This window comes from Mustelus asterias, chromosome 1, assembly GCF_964213995.1.
Source record: "Mustelus asterias chromosome 1, sMusAst1.hap1.1, whole genome shotgun sequence".
NCBI classification, from domain to species: Eukaryota; Metazoa; Chordata; class Chondrichthyes; order Carcharhiniformes; family Triakidae; genus Mustelus; species Mustelus asterias.
In genome coordinates, this window is record NC_135801.1 from 129,945,171 (window position 1) to 129,966,788 (window position 21,618).

A 21,618-nucleotide genomic window follows, 5' to 3' on the forward strand; every position below is an offset into this window, starting at 1 on the left:
CTGCCTGGTGACCCTTTAGTCTGGGATCATATACTGTATATAGTAGCTCTGTTATTGTTGGCAATAAAAGCCTTTATTTCCCGGGTACATCATGCCTCTCGTGTGTTATATCGCGCATCAATTTTATTGCCAACAAGTAAATTTTTTTTTGAAAAAAACGACAAAAGAAAATATGGAGCAAATGCTTAAACCCGAACGGCTTACGTTGGACCCACGTGCGGCGGGAGCATTGAACACTTTTGACCACTGGTTGAAGTGTTTCCAGGATTACCTCGACGCCTCCACAGCGGTCACTGACGACGCCGACAGACTCCGGGTCCTCCACGCGAGGGTAAGCGACGCTGTATACCTAGCGATCCGTGGGGCTACCGACTACAAAGGGGCCCTCGAGCTTCTCAAGAAGCGATACAACAAACCGCCGAATGAGATCCATGCTCGATACCTTCTAGCCACTCGACGGCGGCAGCCCGGCGAAACGACGGAACAGTACGCATGCAAGCTTCAGCAGCTAGCCAGAGCCTGCAACTGCAAGTCAGTGTCGGCAGACCAGTACATGAACGACCTAGCTCGAGATGCGTTCGTGGCGGGAATCGGCTCGTCGTACATCCGCCTCCGGCTGTTGGAGCAAGGTAACCTCGATCTCACTAAAACTATAGAGTTAGCTGATGCTCTAGAAACGGCCTCCAAAAGTCTGGCGATGTACCCCGATGACCACGTGGAGACAGTGTGGCAGGGGCAGTCACAGACTCCACTTCATTCAGCGGGACCGAAAAACTGCGCGATTGCGTTCCCAGCCTCGGACCTGAAAACGACAGTAGCTCCAGGTGGCCCGCGGTGTTACTTCTGTGGGGGGGTGAAACACCCTCGGCAGCGATGTCCAGCTAAAGCGGTGCTGTGCTCCGCCTGCGGCAAGAAGGGGCATTATTCAAAAGTATGCCGGTCCAAACCTCCATCCAAGAACAGCAGTGCGGCGTGTGACTCCCCGGAGCCGGCCTCCTTGTCTTCTGCGTCTTCAAGGTCTTCTACCACGTGCGATTCCAGGACGTCGCCATTCCGAACGACGGAGTCGCAAGACACGTGCAACCTGCAGGGGCCGCAGGTTTTGGCGCCATCGTCCACGTGCGACCTATGGGGGCAGCCATTTTGGTCGGCACCGACCGCGAATGACCAGCAGGGGTCGTCATCAACCATCTCAGCTGCCTGCAGTTGCACCCATGAACCAACGGTGGCGTCGATCATCCTGGACCAGGCCAAGCCTCACAGACTCGACAAGTCCATGATGGACATACAGGTAAACAGACGCCCGATTTATTGTTTGTTTGACAGCGGCAGCACGGAGAGCTTCATTCACCCGGACACCGTGAAGCGGTGTGGTCTCCAGATTCGGACTGTCAAGCAGACAATTTCGATGGCGTCAAGGTCCCGGTCTGTCACCGTGCTAGGGAGCTGCATGGTCACTCTGACGGTGCAAGGCACGGTTTACGAGAACTTCAGGCTCCTTGTGTTACCGCACCTTTGCGCGCCAATACTCCTAGGACTAGATTTTATGGTCCACTTGAAGAGTGTAACCCTGCAGTACGATGGGCCACTCCCTCCGCTTTCAGTGGGAGACCCGCAGCCTCTAAATTGCCCAACGCGCTCCACATGTAGTCTCTCAACGCTTAGGATTACCACACCCTCCCTATTCCAGAATCTCGTGCCAGGCTGCAAGCCCATCGCAACAAAGAGCAGACGTTACAGCGCTGAGGATCGGATCTTCATTCGATCTGAAGTTCAGCGGCTCCTCAAGGAAGGGATCATACAACCTAACGCTAGTCCTTGGAGAGCGCAAGTCGTGGTGGTTAAGAATGGGAACAAACCCCGGATGGTCATAGACTATAGTCAGACCATTAACAGATACACGCAGCTGGATGCGTATCCCCTCCCGCGCATATCTGACATGGTCAACCAGATTGCGCAGTACCGGGTGTTTTCCACGATCGACTTAAAATCTGCTTATCACCAGCTCCCCATTTGCCCAGAGGACCGACAATACACGGCCTTTTTAAGGGTTCCTTTTGGTGTCACGAATGGGGTCTCGGTCTTCCAGCATGCTATGGACCGAATGGTGGACCAGAACGGGCTGCGGGCTACCTTCCCGTACCTGGATAACGTCACCATCTGCGGCCATGACCAGCAGGACCACGATGCCAACCTTCTTACATTCTTACGCACTGCATCTCGGAGAAGTGTGTATTTCGCACGCACCGCCTAGCTATCCTTGGATATGTGGTGGAAAACGGGGTCCTTGGCCCTGATCCAGACCGTATGCGCCCTCTCCTCGAACTTCCCCTGCCCACTAGCGTCAAAGCACTGAGAAGATGCTTAGGCTTCTTCTCATACTATGCACAGTGGGTTCCCAATTACGCGGACAAAGCCTGTCCGCTCATCAAGTCTACCTCTTTTCCCCTAGCAACAGAGGCTCGCTTAGCCTTTGCAAGAATAAAAGCCGACATCGCGAAAGCCACGATGCACGCTGTCGATGAGTCCATCCCCTTCCAGGTGGAGAGTGATGCATCTGATTTCGCCCTGGCCGCCACACTTAACCAGGCGGGCAGGCCCGTCGCCTTTTTCTCTCGCACCCTCCAAGGCCCTGAAATTCGACATTCGGCGGTGGAAAAGGAGGCCCAGGCCATTGTGGAGGCCGTTCGGCATTGGCGCCATTACTTGGTGGGAAAACGGTTCACCCTGCTCACGGACCAGCGGTCCGTGGCGTTCATGTTCAACAACACGTTACGGGGTAAGATCAAAAATGATAAAATCTTGAGGTGGAGAATCGAACTCTCCACCTACAATTATGATATCATGTACCGTCCAGGGAAGCTCAACGAGCCCTCGGATGCCCTGTCGCATGGAACATGCGCTAGTATGCAGGAGAATCGATTGCAGGCTCGCCACAATGACCTCTGCCATCCGGGGGTCACTCGGCTCTTCCACTTCATAAAAGCCCGGAATCTACCCTACTCGGTGGAGGATGTCAGGTCCATAACCAGAAGCTGCCGGGTATGCGCGGAATGCAAACCGCACTTCTACCGACCTGACAGGGCACACCTCGTTAAGGCCACTCGTCCCTTCGAAAGACTGAGTGTGGATTTTAAGGGCCCCCTTCCCTCGACAGATTGGAACGTGTACTTCCTCAATGTGGTTGATGAGTACTCACGATTCCCTTTTGTCATTCCCTGTTCTGATATGACCGCTGCCACGGTTATCAAGGCATTTCGTGATCTTTTCACCCTGTTCGGTTACCCCTGTTATATCCACAGCGATAGGGGCTCGTCGTTCATGAGCGATGACTTGAGGCAATACCTGCTCTCATATGGGATTGCCTCTAGTAGAACCACGAGCTACAACCCAAGGGGTAACGGACAGGTCGAACGAGAGAATGCTACAGTCTGGAAGGCTGTCTTACTGGCGTTGAGGTCTAAAGGTCTTCCAGTCTCCCGTTGGCAAGAGGTACTCCCTGATGCGCTCCACTCCATCCGCTCACTCCTGTGTACGGCAACCAATGCTACTCCTCATGAGAGAATGTTTGCATTCCCTAGGAAGTCTTCCTCGGGGACCTCATTACCGTCTTGGTTGACGTACTCAGGACCTGTCCTCCTGCGGCGGCATGTTAGGACCCGCAAGTCCGACCCTTTGGTTGAACAGGTCCATCTCCTCCATGCCAACCCTCAGTATGCCTACGTGGCATATCCTGACGGGCGAGAGGACACGGTCTCGATTCGAGATCTGGTGCCAGCAGGGGGCTTGGAAACCCCTGTCACTCCCACACCTCCTGTTAGGGACCCCCCAAACATTATTTCCCCTCCTGACACGGCGCGGGCAGTATCGGGACCACCACTTAACCCTCTTACTCCTGTGTCCAGCTTGCCTGAGTCCAGGAGGTGGTCGCCACTTCAAGGCGTACCCGAGTTCAGCGGATTGTCACCACCTCGTGGTCTACCGGCCCGTGAGGCACTGGAGGAGTCGCTGGACACCGCCTTGGAGAGAACGTCACCGCGATTGCCTGAACCGGTGTCATCGCCGGTGTTGAGGAGGTCACAGCGACGGTGCGGTCCCCCAGACCATTTGAACTTCTCGACTGATGAACAATTGTTCTGTGTTTTGTACCCCGCCGGCCTTTGTTTTCAAAGGAGGGGTGAATGTGGTGAACCATTGTTGGTTCCCACCAGGTAGTGCTGAGCCATGGTCTGGCCAGTACTATGAGTCTGTAGATATGTTACTGTTGGGGTTAGGGTTGGGCTGTCCTACCTGTTAATATAGTCCTATGGTACACCCCAGTTGGCTCCGCCTCCTGGGAGAGGTATAAAGGTCACTGCTCTGCCTGGTGACCCTTTAGTCTGGGATCGTATACTGTATATAGTAGCTCTGTTATTGTTGGCAATAAAAGCCTTTATTTCCCGAGTACATCCAGCCTCTCGTGTGTTATATCACGCATCGGACATGCAAAGCATTTATTCATATTCTGACAACAATACATCTTATTACAATAAAAAATTGATGATTTTAGTGTCAGTCTCAGGTTTTGCCTATCAAAGCATAATGCTATGAATTTCTGACATCTTACAAATAAGGTACAGACGCTCAAAACAAAGTGTAACCAGTTCACAGTAAGACAGGGAAATATGAATACTAGTCACAACTGTTTTCCTTTAGCGGTGGGGGTGGGTGGGGTGGAGGGGGCGGGGGGGTTGCAAGGAGGAGGGGTGATCTGCTTCATCAGGTTACTGTCCAGACTCTGAAAATAAATATTTATTGACGTTTCATTGGTGAGGTCTTAAGACATCAGTGCCTAGCAAATCTTTAAAGATGCCCAATTCTTAATGTCGAAGCCTTACCCACAGCATTGACTTAATCTATTGTTGGCTAAAGAGATTTCCTGTGTTGTCAGGAGCTTTCTTTTCAGGTTGATGCCGTAATGACCAGTCGGGTGCCTTGTACCTTTCATCATGCCGTTTAAATGTGCAGCACTTAAATAAACTATTGCATTCAGACGGTTTGATGAAAGAACTAGCAAACAAAAAAAAAATGTTTCTAGGCGGAAGGTATGATTACGTGCAAGACATCTGTCAGAAAAGCACCTGGGATTCTGCTGTGTTACATTTGCGGTTCTTGTTGTTTTGGAATTACATAAATTTTATTCAGTGTGTGTCATAACTTATTGAAAATACCTTTGAAAGATTATGACATCTTGTTGTCAACTTAGCAAACCTTCCCTAGCTGTCTGTTACTACTAAATTGTTATGGTTACAGTAACATTGTTGTGTGTGCTGTTACTTGATGTGAGGTTTTTTATTCTCTCATAGAATGTGGGTGTTGCAGGCAAGGCAAGCATTTGTTGCCCATCCCTAATTGCCCTTGAACTGAGTGGCCTGCTAGGGCCATTTCAGGGGATAATTAAGTATCTGAAGTCACACTTAGGCCACACCAGATAAGGACAGTAGATTTGTTTTCCCCAAAAGGATATTAGTGAACCGGATGGATTTTTACAACAACCAATGATAGTTTCATGTGGTCATTACGGAGGCCAACTTTCAATTCTAGATCTTACATTTCCACCAGCTTCCATGATAGGATTTGAACGCATGTCCACAGATCAATAAGATAAAAGCAATTTACTGCGGATGCTGGAAGCTGAAACAAAAACAGAAAATGCTGGAAACTCTCAGCCGGTCTGACAGCATCTGTGAGGAAGGAACAGAGCTAATGTTTCAAGTCTGGATAACCCTTTGCCAGAGCTGACGAAGCTTGGGTTCCATTCAGTTGAGTTCCACATTCTCATCACTCTTTGAGTATAAAGGTTTCTTCTGAGTATCCTATTGGATTTCCTGGTGGCCACCCAATATTGATGGCCTCTATTTGTGCTCTTTCCTACAAGAGGAATCATCCTCTCTGCATCCACTCCAATAAAACCTTTCATCGTTTTAAAGACCTCCATTAGGTCACATTTGTTTCTAGATGAAAGAGACCAAGCCTGTCAATTCTTCCCTGATATGTATACACAGGCATTTCTGGTATCATCCTTGTAAATCTTCTCCGTGCCCTCTCCATGCCTCAATACCCTCTTTATAATATGGTGACCAGAACTGCACACAGTATTTCAAGTGTGATCAAGATTTGATAGAGGTTGAGCATAACTTTTCTACTTTTTAATTCTATCCCTCTTGAAATAAAGCTAGTGCATGCTTTACTTTTTCTATGGCATTGCTGAACTATGCTGCTGCATTTAGTGATTGACGTATTTGTACTCTGAGACCACTTTCTCCCTCTACATCACCGAGACCGGCACCTCCCTAGTAATAAGTGACCTCCCTATCAAAATGTATTACCTCACATTTAATTGTGCTGAACGTCATTTGCCAAATTACTTGCTGATTCTGCAAATTTATTATTGTCTTCCTGTATTTTGTTGCGATTCTCCTTCGTATTGACCATCCCCACTAAATTGGTGTCATTCTCATGTTTAACCCATTGAATGTTTTTTTAAGATGTTCACTCCTTAAGATGTTAAGATGTTCACGGTTTTATGGGGCGGCACGGTAGCACAGTGGTTGGGGCGGCACGGTAGCACAGTGGTTAGCACAGCTGCTTCACAGCTCAAGGGACCTGGGTTCGATTCCTGGCTTGGGTCACTGTCTGTGTGGAGTTTGCACATTCTTCCTGTGTCTGCGTGGGTTTCCTCCGGGTGCTCCGGTTTCCTCCCACAGTCTAAAGATGTGCGGGTTAGGTTGATTGGCCATGCTAAAATTGCCCTTAGTGTCCTGAGATGCGTAGGTTAGAGGGATCAGCGGGTAAATGTGTAGGGATATGGGGGTAGGGCCTGGGTGGGATTGTGGTCGGTGCAGACTCGATGGGCTAGATGGCCTCTTTCTGCACTGTAGGGTTTCTATGATTCTATGATTCCTTGACAATTCTGATGATGTAACTCTGATTGGTATCCTTTGTCTAGTCCAGAACTAGGGAGAGAGGGGAAAGAAGGGAGACGGTAATTCATGGTTTGAGTTCTGAAATTTACTTTGTCATTGATGAAGATTCTCTGAGACTCTAACAACAAATGATTTTCTGATCCCGTCAAAGTCAGTCTCTGCCTCGAGTTCCCCGGTGGGACAGGTGAGCCAGACAAAATGCCGTAGACATCAGCAGAACTGGAAGATCCCACTGCTGACCAATGGCGAGCCGCCTCTGCTGCAGTAAAACCTGCTGCAGTAAAACCCGCCACTGGGGGGGGGCGGGGGGGGGAGGAATTGCAGCCTAAGCTCTGGGGGCAGGATTTTCCAGCCGCGCAGGTTCCAAGACCAGAAATTCCCACCCGAAGAGAACAAACTTTTAAATGGTCCACCAAATTTTCAGTCCCGCCGAGTACAACTCCCATGGCGGGCAGGATGGGAAAATTCCACCCTGGAACTCCCTCACTAAACCACTCTGACTCTCTACCCCTTTTCCTTCCTTTAAGAAATTCCTTAAAACTGCCTCTTTGACCAAGGTTTTGGCCATCTGCCTCATTATCGCCTTGTGTGGCTCACTGATTTTGCTTTGTAATGTTTATGTGAAATGCTATGGAAAGTTTTATTACATTAAAGGCACTATATAACTATGAACAGGGAAAGAGGCCATTGCAAGTGATACTCTAGACAGGAATAGAACCAAGTGTGCGCAATCCTACATTGGAACTGTCTCGCCCTTCCTTCACTGTCGCTGGGTCAAAATCCTGGAACTGCCTCCCTAACAGCACTGTGGATCTACCTACACCACATGGACTGCAGCAGTTCAAGAAGGCAGCTCACCACTTCCATCACAAGGGCAATTAGGAAAGAGCAATGTTTTTTTAAAGCATATTGCTACACACATTTTTTTCCCTTTGGGGAATAGTTGAAGAGGTAGTGGACTGATTATCAGCCCATTGAACTATATCATAAATATTCCTTCTGTGACCAACATGTCCTTACATGGGACTTAAATCTGGAGCTTCTGGCCCAGAGATAGAGACACTGGGATGGGATTACCCCTTCCCCGCGATGTATTTTCCGGCAGAGGAGGTGGTTCACCATTGGCCGCCTGTGGGATCTTCCAGTCCCACCGAAGTCTACAGTTCTTTGTATGACTTGCCCACTTTCCACCGGGGAACCCGCCGTGGGGCAGGGGGTCACCTTTGGTGGGACCAAAAGACCTTCCAGCAGGAAGGGCCAGAAAATCCCACCCACTATCACTGCGCCACATAACCTCATGACCTGAACTTCTGAGAAGAACAATAAATCCTGACCTTGCCAACAATGCCACTTCCTCTGAATGAATTAAAAAATTATATCACTTAGAATTAGAGCTAATTCTGGATTAGATTGCTCTATCATGTGCAAAGGGTAGAAATTTACATCAACTGAAGAAGAATCTCGTCTCACAAACTCTTTACATTGTTTTACATATAATAAGATTGTGGGGTGATTTTATCCAGGCTGTTTAAAAGGGGTTAGGCAGAGCAGATAGAGAGAAACTATTTTCTCTATTGGGCGAATCCAGAACTAGAGGGCATAAAAGGTGTAGTTTGGTCTCTTCTCAATTAGGAAGGATGTTGGTGCATAGGAGATACAGGTTGACTGCGATGCTGCCTGGTGTGAAGAAATGTAAATTCAAAGACATGAAAAACTGTAGCTGCTCTTGACAGAATGGAAGAGATTTTGATTGTGATATATAAAATTATGAAGTAATGAAGCAGGATCAGCCTGAAGCTACTGGCTGACAAAATCCTCATTCTTTTGTTACCTCCAACTATTCCAATGCTCAATTCTTATCAACTGTTCAAATTCCTCCATTGCCTCACCTCCCCCTATCTCTAATGTCCTCTATCCCTGCAATGCTCCGAGATCCCTGTATTCCCAATCCAGTCTCTTGCACATTCACCCCACAATTAGTGGCTGTGTCTTCATTTGTCTCGGCTATAACTCCTAGAATTCCCTCTCTAAATGTCTTCACCTCTTTACTCGAGCCACTCTGTTGCATAAAACCAAACTCCTTGACCAGGCTTTTGGTCATCTGTCCAAATATCACTTCAGATGGTTCGGTACCTTGGGGATGTTTAACTACATTAAAAGGTGCTATATAAAAGTAAGTTGTTGTTGTTGTATAAGATACAAATTGGCTCTTGCCAATGATCGAGGAGACCAGAACAAGTATCTATGGAAAAAAAAGATGCTGACTGTATGTATTTCTGCAGTCGCTCCATTGTGGTTCAGGAGTGCGCTTTCTCTTTTTTTGAAATGAATGTGTTGCTTCAGGCCAATGCAAATATATCATCAATTGCTGCAAATCAAAAATAATGAAAGGGCATGCTAACATTTCATTCCATATTCAAATACTCTGCATGAAACTTTGCCACACATGCTGATAATGTGAAACTTTCCACCGTGGGTTTGCACATGTTTCAATGGATTGCGATTCAGAAGGTGATGAGGTAGACTGGATTTGGTGAGACCCTAGTGTCAGGGGATTAGCAGGGTAAATATGTGGGGTTATGGGAATAGGGCCTGGGTGGGATTGTGGTCAGTGCAGACTCGATGGGCCGAATGGCCTCTCCCTGCACTGTAGGGATTCTATGATTCTATGAACAGGTTGAAGATTTGGTTTTAACCATATCTTGAACATAAGTCCGCAAAAAATTACAACTTAAATATTTTTAACTTAAGTTAAATATGTTTGTACAAGATTACACAACCCATCAGAACTGTCTGGTTTGAACTCAAACCTGAACAGATTTTGGATCCATTGTGCCTCTGGAGGTGAGGTTGTGGAAGTCAGTGCCCCCAGTGTGTTTCCTGCTGCTTCCAGCACAACCTTGGTTCAGCATTCTATTCTGGGAAGGGCACTTCTGCAGGCATGCCTCGTGTTAACTGAAAGATTTGACAGTGTCAGATTCCGACATCAAACAGCCCCTCAAGCTTATTTGATGTGCTTTCTATAAACATGGACCACAGAGGTCCAGTTAATGTTCACTCTTAATTACTCAGAGCGGAACTGGGACGGCCCATAAGCACATAAGAATAAAAGAAATAGGAGCAAGAGTAGGCCCATCTAGCCTGCTCTGCCATTCACTGAGATCATGGCTGATCAGTTTGTGGCCTTAACCCCACTTTCCTTCCTGACTCCCTTATCAGTCAAAACTCTGTCGAACCCAGCCTTGAAAATATTCAATGGCCATTGCTCTCTGTGGAAGAGAACTCAAAATATTAACAACCTCCAAGAGAATAAATTCCTCTTCACGTTTATCTTACATGGAAGACCCCATATTTTAAAACTATGGGTGGGATTTTCCACACCTCTTGTCACGTGTTTTGTGGTGGCAGAGGCAGCGGTGGCGGGATCTTCTGGTCCCATTGCTGTCAATCGGGTTTCACACTTTATGCGCCCTCAGCTGTTAGGAAACCCATGGCGGGGGTTCGCCATCAGTGGAACCAAAACATCCCGCCAGCGGGAATGGTTGGAAAATTCCCATCTATACTTCCCAGATTGGCCAATGTGGGATAACATTCTCTCAGTGCCTACTCTGTCCAGCCCCCTCAGAATCTTATATGCTTCAATAAGATCACCTTCCTTTCTTCTAAACTCCAATGAGTATAGGTCTAACCTACTCAACCTTTCTCATAGGACATAGAATCATAGAAAATAGAAGCAGGAGTAGGCCGTTTGGTCCTTCAAGCCTGCTCCACCATTCATTTTGATCATGGCTGATCATCAACTTCAATATCCTGATCCTGCCTTTCCCATGTCCCATGATCCCCTTAGCCTCAAGAGCTATATCTAATTTATTCTTGAAATCGCACAACGTTTTGGTCTCAACTACTTTCTGTGGTAGTGAATTCCACAGATTCACCACTTTCTGAATGAAGAAATTTCTCCTCATCACAGTGCTAAACGGTTTACCCCTTCTCCTCAAACTATGACCCCCAGTTCTGGACTCCCCACCATCAGCAACATTCTTTCTGAATCTACCCTGTCTAATCCTGTTAGAATTTTATAGGTTTCTATGAGATCCCCTTTCACTCTTCTAAAGTCCAGTGAATATAATCCTAACCAATTTAGTCTCTCCTCATATGACAGACCTGCCATCCCAGGAATCAGCCTGGTAAACCTTTGCTGCACTCCCTCTATAGCAAGGGCATCCTTCCTCAGATAAGGACACCAAAACTGCACACAATACTCCAGGTGTGGCCTCACCAACATTCTGTAGAATTGCAGTAAAATATCCCTATTCCTATACTCAAATCCTCTTGTTATGAAGGCCAAAATACAATTTTCCTTCCTTATTACCTGCTGTACCACACACTTACTTTCAGCGACTGATGAATGAGGACACCAAGCTGAGTATCCACCTCTCTTAATTTACATCCATTCAAATAATAATCTGCTTTCCTATTTTTGCTACCAAAGTGGATAACTTCACATAGAATCATAGAAACCCTACAGTATAGAAAGAGGCCATTCGGCCCATCGAGTCTGCACCGACCACAATCCCACCCAGGCCCTACCCCCATATCCCACCCACTAATCCCTCTAACCTCCGCATCTCAGGACACTAAGGGGCAATTTTAGCATGGCCAATCAACCTAACCCGCACATCTTTGGACTGTGGGAGGAAACTGAAGCACCTGAAGGAAACCCACACAGACACAAGGAGAATGTGCAAACTCCACACAGACAGTGACCCAAGCCGGGAATCGAACCCAGATCCCTGGAGCTGTGAAGCAGCAGTGCTAACCACTGTGCTACCGTGCCACCCCACGGACATTTATCCACATTATACTGCATCTTCCATGCACATACCCACACACTCAGCCTGTCCAAATTACGTTGAAGCATCTCTGCATCCTCCTCATAGCTCATCCTCCCACCCAACTTTGTATCATCCTCAAATTTGAGATAATACATTCAGTTCCCTCTTCCCTCTTCCCTGTTCCAACTGTGAATAGTTGGGATCCCAGCACAGATCCCTGCGGTACCCCACTAGTCACTGCCTGCAAATCAGAAAAAGACCCATTTATTCCAACTCTTTGCTTTCTATCTGCTAACTAGCTTTCTATCCATCTCAAGACCCTACCCGCAATCCCATGCGCTTTAACTTGACATGGTAGTCTATTATGTGAGACCTTGTCAAACACCTTCTGAAAGTCTAAATAAACCACATCCACTGGTTCTCCTTGGTCAACTCTACCAGTTACATCCTCAAAGAATTCTGATAGATTCGTCAAGCATGATTTCCCCTTTGTAAATGCATGTTGACTTTGTCTGATTATACCCCTGCCTTCCAAATGCTGAGTTATGAAATCCTTGATAATAGACTCTAGCAACTTTCCCAGTACTGATGTTAGGCTCACTGGTCTATAGTTCCCTGTTTTCTCTCTACCTCCCTTTTTGAATAGCGGGCTTACATTAACTACCCTCCAATCTGTGGGAACCATTCCAGAGTCCAAAGAATTTTGGAAAATGATCACCAATGGCTCTACTATTTCCAGGGTCACTTCCTTAAGTACCCGAGGATGCAGATTATCAGGACCTGGGGATTTATCCAATTTCAATCCCATCAATTTCCCCAAAACCATTTCTCTACTAATGCTGATTTCCTTCAACACCTCACTAAAACTTGTTTCTCTCAGAATTTCTGGTGCATTATTCATGCATTCCTTTGTGAAGACTAAAGCAAAGTACAAATTTAGTTCCTCAGCTATTTCTTTGATCCTCATTATGAATCCTCCTGTTTCTGACTGTAAGGGGCCTACATTTGTTTTTGTCAATCTTTTTCTCTTTATGTACCGCTTCTTCCCAGGAATCAGCCTAGTGAACCTTCTCTGAACTGCCTCCAAAGCAAATAAAGTCCTCCTTTAATAAGGAGACTAAAACTGTACACAGATGCAGTCTGATTGCAGTCTAACCAATACCTTGTATGTTTGGAGCAAGACTTCCCTATTATATTTCGCCCCGCATTAAGAGCTAACGTTCCATTTGTCTTCCAAATTACTTGCTGTTCCTGCATACAAACTTGTTATAATTCATGCACAAAAACACCCAACTCCCTTCATACTGCAGCATTCTGCAGCCTCTCTTCAGTTAAATAATAGTCTGCTTTTCTATTCATCTGACCAAAATGGGCATCCTCATATTTTTCCAGTTACCCAACTTGGCGGTGCAGCGTTTCTGACTTGCTGTTGTTCTGGAATAACTTGTGCGTTTTGGAAGGGTTCTGCTGACTTGCAAGATTTGGAAGGGGCTATTGATGCATTCTGACAGGGAGCTGCTCACAGAAATGCTGCAACAGTCCTGTGGTGGTACAAAGATCAAAGAACAAAGAAAATTACAGCACAGGAACAGGCCCTTCAGCCCTCCAAGCCTGCACCAACCATGCTGCCCGACTGAACTAAAACCCCCTACCCTTCCGGGGACCATATCCCTCTATTCCCATCCTATTTATGTATTTGTCAAGACGCCCCTTAAAAGTCACTACCGTATCCGCTTCCACTACCTCCCCCGGCAATGGGTTCCAGGCACCCACTACTCTCTGTGTAAATAATCTGCCTCTTACATGTCCTTTAAACCTTGCCCCTCGCACCTTAAACCTGTGCCCCATAGTAATTGACTCTTCCACCCTGGGAAAAAGCTTCTGACTATCCACACTGTCCATGTCTCTCATAATCTTGTAGACTTCTATCAGGTCAAATCCCTCTCAACCTCCGTCGTTCCAGTGAGAACAAAAAAAGTTTATCCAACCTCTCCTCATAGTTAATGCCCTCCATACCAGGCAACATCTTGGTAAATCTTTTCTGTACTCTCTCCAAAACCTCCACATCCTTCTGGTAGTGTGGCAACCAGAATTGAACACTATATCCCAAGTGTGGCCTAACTAAGGTTCTATAAAGCTGCAACATAACTTGCCAGTTTTTGAACTCAATGCCCCGGCCGATGAAGGCAAGCATGCCGTATGCCTTCTTGACTACCTTCTCCACCTGCATTGCCACTTGCAGTGACCTGTGTATCTGTACACCCAGATCCTTTTGCCTATCAATACCCTTAAGGGTTCTGCCATTTACTGTATACTTCCTATCTGTATTAGACCTTCCAAAATACATTACCTCACATTGGTCTGGATTAAACTCCATCTGCCATCTCTCCGCCCAAGTCTCCAACTGATCTATATCCTGCTGTATTCTCTGATGGTCCTCATCACTATCTGCAAATCCGCCAACCTTTGTGCCGTCCGCAAATTTTCTAATCAAACCAGTTACATTTTCCTCCAAATCATTTATATATATTACAAACAGCAAATGTCCCAGCACTGATCCCTGAGAAACACCACATGTCACAGCCCTCCATTCAGAAACGCACCCTTCCACTGGTACCCTCTGTCTTCTTTGACCGAGCCAGTTTTGTATCCACCTTGCCAGCTCACCTCTGATCCCATGCGACTTCACCTTCTGCACCAGTCTGCCATGAGGGACCTTGTCAAAGGCCTTACTGAAGTCCAAGTATACAACATCCACTGCCCTACCCTCATCAATCATCTTCGTCACTTCCTCGAAAAACTCGATCAAGTTCGTGAAACACGACCTCCCCTTCACAAGGTGTGGTCCCTCAGGATCTTCAACCACTGTGCAGTCCTATTTCATGGAGGACAAGATTTGATCATCTGATCTGAACAAGGCTGAGTGCAGTCCTAAAGTACTTCTTCTTCTGGACTAGCTTCTAAGTGGCACCCACCTTGTAACGAAATAAGAAAATGAGGTGGAGTGAATTGTTAATTCCCTCCCCCTCATTTGGCTTGCAGGCACTTCATCCCTCCTTGCAACATCCCCAGAAATCCCTGGACAAAACAAAAAAGGGTGGCGCCCTAATACAATAACCTCTGTCCTTTACTCCTCTGCTTACCATCAGTGAATTATCCATTTCCTTGACGCACGGCAAAAGATAATCAGCTTCAATCTCTTGCGTTTTCTTTTGTTGTGATAGCTATCATTATGAATGTTGCACTTTTCTCTGGGTGATGTTTCCAGTGTATAAGATTAATTGCCCTTTCCTTTGGCCTTGATCAGCCTTACATTTTCCAAGTCAAATAAAAGTTACTTATCCCGCATTTCATTCAGGGTCTAAATCAAACTTAAGCAACGCCATCCATTGTGTATGATTCATTTTGTCATTATGCACTATCATAAAAAGGTGTTATATTTTTTCTAACATAGGTGTAAAAATTGTCCCTTTCTGTCCATATGCCACTGCCTCACAGTTGAATTAGCAAGGCTAATTATCCGTAGAAAATTAATTTGCTGAAAGAAATTTATCTAAATTTATGGATACAAAGCTAATTAACATGAGGGCAAAAGAATAGGCTGCTGATGTATATTGAAATAACTTATTGTTCAATTTTATCATATACATTCTTAAATGTACAAGTAAAGATTTAAAGTTTATTTATTAGTGTCACAAGTAGGCTTATGTTAACACTGCAATGAAGTTATTGTGAAAATCCCTTAGTCACCACACTCCGGCGCCTGTTCGGGTAGACTGAGGGAGAATTTAGCATGGCCAATGCACCTAAGCAGCATGTCTTTCGGACTGTGGGAGGCAACTGGAGCACCCGGAGGAAACCCACATAGACAATGTGCAGACTCCGCACAGACAATGACTGTGTAAATTAGCCAAGAGCTAAGAGTAAGTTAGCCTCAGTAAATTAGCCAAGAGGGCCAATTAGTGAATGGAACAGGCTGACTAACCAAAATCCATTATTTATTACCTTAGAATTTACAAATGAGACTTTGTGTAGCCCAGGACTGAGTTTAATCTTTCACAAAACAATCTTAGAATGTTGATAAACTAGATATTAAGAGTGCATAATATAGATATTTATGCTGTATCATAATTATCAAAATAAACTATTTCATGATTATTCACTTTTTTTTCAACAAAGTGTGAAGATTTTGTCTTTCTCATTTGCAGTGCTGAATACGGATGGTCTACTGTACAGCTGACAAAGAAACTGGGCACCATTTTCACCCTCATTGGCAGTAAATTGATGGGGCAGATCACCCACCTGTTATCAAACTTGTCCAATTTTTACTTCCATCACTAGTTTACTGCCAACTGGAGGAATTGTACCAGCTAAAATTTGAGTTAACAGCTGCTGGAAGGTGTTGCCTGGAGGCCAGGCTTAAGATTGCACCAGGGATTAGAGTTTACCAGAACTGAGTTGCGTAGAGGCAAGCAGATGCTGTTGAAGCTCCAAATATCCAACTGCCAGAACCTCCATTCAGTGAGCGGCACGGTGGCACAGTGGTTAGCACTGCTGCCTCACAGCGCCAGGGACACTGGTTCGTTTCCCAGCTTGGGTCACTGTGTGGAGTTTGCATGTCTGTGTCTGCGTGGGTTTCCTCCCACAGTCCGAAAGATGTGCGGGTTAGGTGAATTGGCCATGCTAAATTCTCCCTCAGTGTACCCAAACAGGTGCCGGAGTGGCAACTAGGGGATTTTCACAGTAACTTCATTACAGTGTTAATGTAAGCATACTTGTGACTAATAATTAAACTTTACTTTACTTTGAGGTATGATGTGTATCACTGATGCGCTCTGCACTCACCTTGTTTCTGATTAGATGTGCTGCTCATGAGGAAGATGGGGTATCTGCTATCCACCTAGTCTGTTGTCCAGTAATTGACTATTGACACTGCTCCTTAGAGAAGGACAAAATGAGCTGCAAGTTCCCCTCCTAACTGCACACCACCCTGGGTGTACCTACACCACATGAACTGCAGCTGTCCAAGAGGGTGGTGAGTCACCATCTTCTCAAGGACAGTTAGGGATGGGCAGCAAATGGTTACCTTGCCAGAGACACTCCCATCTAATGAATGAATTAAAGAAAGGGGAGGTAAATGGCATCACTGTAGGACCAAAGTAGCTTCCAGATAACATGGCTGGTGATGGTAGAATAGAACTTTTCAACTCTTTATTGTTTACCCCCTCCACTATAACTGTTATTCTCCACATGAACCCTCTAACCTAAGCCTTCTCCCCTGTTAGGCCCTAACATATTTGAATATTCCTTTTTAAATCAGCCAAATTATTTATTTTTTAAAAATGATTCACGTACTTCGCTTCAATAACAGGATGTGGTAGAGAATTACATATTCTAACCATTTTTTGTGAAGAGATTTTCTTCACGTCAGCTTTAATTCTTTTTCTAATTATCTTTGATTTGTGCCCACGCACTTCTATTTTCCAAGATGGAAATATGGGTGTTTATCTTATCATAACCCATCATAATTCTGAAGACATTCAGCTCCAAATAAATCTTGATTTATTAAGCCTCTATTCATAACTGTAACCCATGCAGCACCTTTTCTATTACTTTTCTTTCCAGTGGGTCTAAACCTGCTCACAAATTTTTAATTGCAACTAACTAAGGTTCTGCAAACATTCAAAGAACAAAGAAAAGTACAGTACAGGAACAGGCCTTTTGGCCCTCCAAGCCCGTGCCGATCATGATGCCCTAACTAAACGACAAACAAAACCTTCTGCCCTTACTCGGTCTGTATCCCTCTATTCACCCCCTATTCATGTACCCATCCTGATGCCTCTTAAATGTTGCTAATGTGCCTGCTTCCACCACCTCTGTTTGCAGCGCGGTCCAGGCACCCACCACTCTCTGCGTGAAAAACTTGCCCCGCACATCTCCCTTAAACTTTCCCCCTCTCACCTTGAACCTGTGTCCCCTTGTAACTGACACTTCCATCCTGGGAAAAAGCCTCTGACTATTCACCCTGTCTATGCCTTCCATAGTTCTGTAGACCTCTATCAGATCTCAGTATTTGGAAGGCAGGGGTATAATCAGACAAAGTCAGCATAGATTTACAAAAGGAAAATCATGCTTGATGAATCTATTGGAATTCTTTGAGGATGTAACTAGTAGAGTTGACCAAGGAGAACCAGTGGATGTGGTTTATTTAGGCTTTCAGAAGGCTTTCGACAAAGTCGCACATAACAGACTACTATGTAAGGTTAAAGCACGTGGGATTGCAGGTAATGTCTTGAGATGGATAGAAAGCTGGTTAGCAGATAGGAAGCAAAGAGTTGGCATAAATGGATCTTTTTCTGATTGGCAGTCAGTGACTAGTGGGGTTCCGCAGGGTTCTGTGCTAGGACTCCAACTGTTCACATAATACAGTAATGATTTAGAAGAGGGAACTGAATGTATTATCTCCAAATTTGCAGATGATACAAAGTTGGGTGGGAGAGTGAGCTGTGAGGAGGATGCAGAGATGCTTCAGAGTGATTTGGTCAGGCTAGTGTGTGGACATCTGCATGGCAGATGCAGTATAATGTGGATAAATGTGAGGTTATCCACTTTGGTATCAATAATAGGAAGACAGATTATTACATGAATGGGTGTAATTGAGAGAGGTGGAAACTCAGCGAGACCTTGGTGTCCTCGTGCATTGTGCACAGGTGCAGCAGGCAATAAAGGAGGTAAATACTATATTGGCCTTCATAGCAAGAGGATTTGAGTATAGGGATAGGCATGTTTTTGCTGTAACTGTATAGGGCGTTGGTGAGGCCGCACCTGGAGTATTGTGTGTAGTTTTGGTGGCCTGAGGAAGGATGTCCTCACTATAGAGGGAGTGCAATGAAGGTTTACCAGGCTGATTCTTGGGATGGCAGGTCTGTCATATTAGAAGAGACTAAGTCGGTTAGGATTATATTCACTGGAGTTTAGAAGAGTGAGAGGGGATCTCATAGAAACTTATAAAATTCTAACAGCGTTAGACAGGATAGATTCAGAAAGAATGCTCCCAATGGTGGGGCAGTCCAGAACTAGGGGTCATAGTTTGAGGATAAGGGCTAAACCTTTTAGAACTGAGGTGAGGAGAAATTTCCTCACCCAGAGGGTGGTGAATGTGTGGAATTCACTGCCACAGAATGTAGTTGAGGCCAAAACGTTGTCTGGTTTAAAGAAGAAATTAGATATAGCTCTTGGGGCTAAAGCGATCAAAGGATATGGGGGAAAGGGGGAATCAGGATATTGAATTTGATGATCAGCCATGATCAAAATGAATAACGGAGCGGACTCAAAGGGCCGAATGGCCAACTTTTGCTTCCAGTTTCTATGTTCTATCTTCTCCCCTCAGCCCCCGTCTTTCCAATGAAAACAATCCTAGTTTATTGAACCTCTCCTCATAGTTAACGCCCTCGAGACAAGGCAACATCCTGGAGAACCTTCCTTGCACTCTCTCCAAATCTTCCACGTCCTTCTGGTAGTGTGGCAACCAAAACTGCACACAATACTCCAAATGAGGCCTAACCAAGGTTTTATATAGCTGCAACATGATTTGCCAATTCTTGTACTCAGTGCCCTGGCCGATGAAGGCAATCATGCCATGTGTCTTCTGAATCACCTTGGCCACCTGCGTTGCCATTTTTAGGGAACTGTGGACCTGCACGCCCAGATCCCTCTGTAAGTTAAATTCAACATTACTCTCTTGCTTTTGGATTCTATGGAAGTAATTTGCCTCTTTTGCACTGGTGTGATGGAGAGGAATAAGAGGCTCCTTGATCTGTGCAGTGGATTTTCCTCCGTCTATTGCATTCTGCAGAGTAGTTTTTGCCCAAGTATAAAAATAAAAATCTGATGCTATGTTTTGAGATACAATACCAAGGATATCAATTGTCTTTTTAATGACCTTATCTCCCAGCATTGCATGTTTAATGCATGTCCATATATACCCACTAAAGTCACTTTGCTTCATTTGAAATCTTACCATTAAGGGTATGGTTCTTACTTCACATTTCTCTATATTGCCCCATCTTTCTGGCTATTCTGCGAGCCTCTCTCTGCCTTTGTTCTATCTTTTACAATGTTCAGTATAGTCTATCCTCCAACTGGGTGTCATCAGCAAAATTTAGATACTGGCCCTGAATCTCCACAGATATTATGCTTTCCTTCACCTCCTGACCCCGCAGATACCAATTTAGGCTAAACATTTTTTGTCCCCTTTCTCTTCCCTCCAGGTTTAACTGACTGGAGGACCAAGCAGAACAGATCTGTCCAAAAAGCTGTTAAAATTTCATTGGGGTCCTGCGTGTGTCATGGAAATCCCTTCCCTCCACACCCCCCAACACAACCCCTTCCTCCCCACTGAAATTTACATAGATTAATAAAACTATCACCTGATTTAGGCAGTCGATGGATGATCCCAATAAAAAGTCTAACAACACCAGGTTAAAAGACAGGGCAGGGAAAGGCCAGCCAATCAATATTGTTAATTTTAAATCTGTCCATGTCTAGCTTTCATCAGGGAGGGGAAAATAACACTGTTAATACAATCCTCTTTGACTTGACTGTAACTATCATCCTTGATTTTCTGACCAGGATCAGTGTCCTTTAATATACTTCTACGACTGTGATAATCTCCTGCTACTCCGCAGTCCAATCCAAAAGGAACTCTGTTTGTACTTTATTATTCATGCACTTCAGTGCTGTGGTCCCAAAATCTCCTGTGCCAGATTTTCCTGTTGTTGCACAAACTCACTGCAATATTTTCCTGCTGATCTATTCCAATGCCAATGCTGCCATAGCTACTGGGACTGGTTCAATTTCATTCACACTGGCATTGGCTGTGTGCCCATGTAACATGGAAGTGCTATGCTGCAGGGGCAGGGATGAGATAAGAATTCACACTGTATCCTTCATAAAACTCAAAATAGCTCAAATTTTCAGTAGCATTCTGCAGTTGCACCTGGCAAGGAAAAGATTGAAATGCTTGTTAGATACTTTTAATAGCCAGCATATTAGATACTGAGGCGCATTTAAAGGAAATTTTTCACTAGAGGAAAAGTCAGAGGAATTAAAAAAGGAAGCAGGGCAATGGAAGGAGACAGTAAAGCGGAGAACAAACTTTCACTGAGGTCGATCTCCAGATGTTGCTGAATTAAAAGCACTGAACGAGAGAAAGAATCCTGCGTGTTCATAGGAGGATACGTCAAAACATTGGGCGGGATTCTCCAATCTTATCTGAGGCGGGACCCGTTGCAAGAGAGAATGGAAAATTTGACTTTCCAGCCAAAACTCCATTCACTCTCAGCGGCACCGGAAAATCCCAGCCACAAATGAGGACGGAAGATTTCAGCCAGCGTCTCAAACGCTCTGTGGAGGGATGTGGCCGTGGCACTGAGTGAAAGTTGTGCTGCCAAGTTCAATTATGTGGGGAGGCAGTGGCATAATAGGATTGTCACTAGACTAGTAAATTAGAAATCCAGGGTAATGCTCACGGGACTAGTTTCAAGTCCCACCACAACAGATGATGAAATTTGAATTCAATAAAAATGTGGAGTTCAACGTCTTAATTATGACCATGAAATCATTGCCAATTGTTGTAAAGACCCATCTGTTTCACTAATGTCCTTTAGAGAAGGAAATCTATCATCCTGGCCTACATGTGACTCCAGACCCACCCAATGTGGTTGACCCTCAAATGCCCTCTGGAATGGCCTAGCAAACCACCTAATTCAAGGGCAATTTGGGATGGGCAATAAATGCTGACCCACCAAGCGATGCCC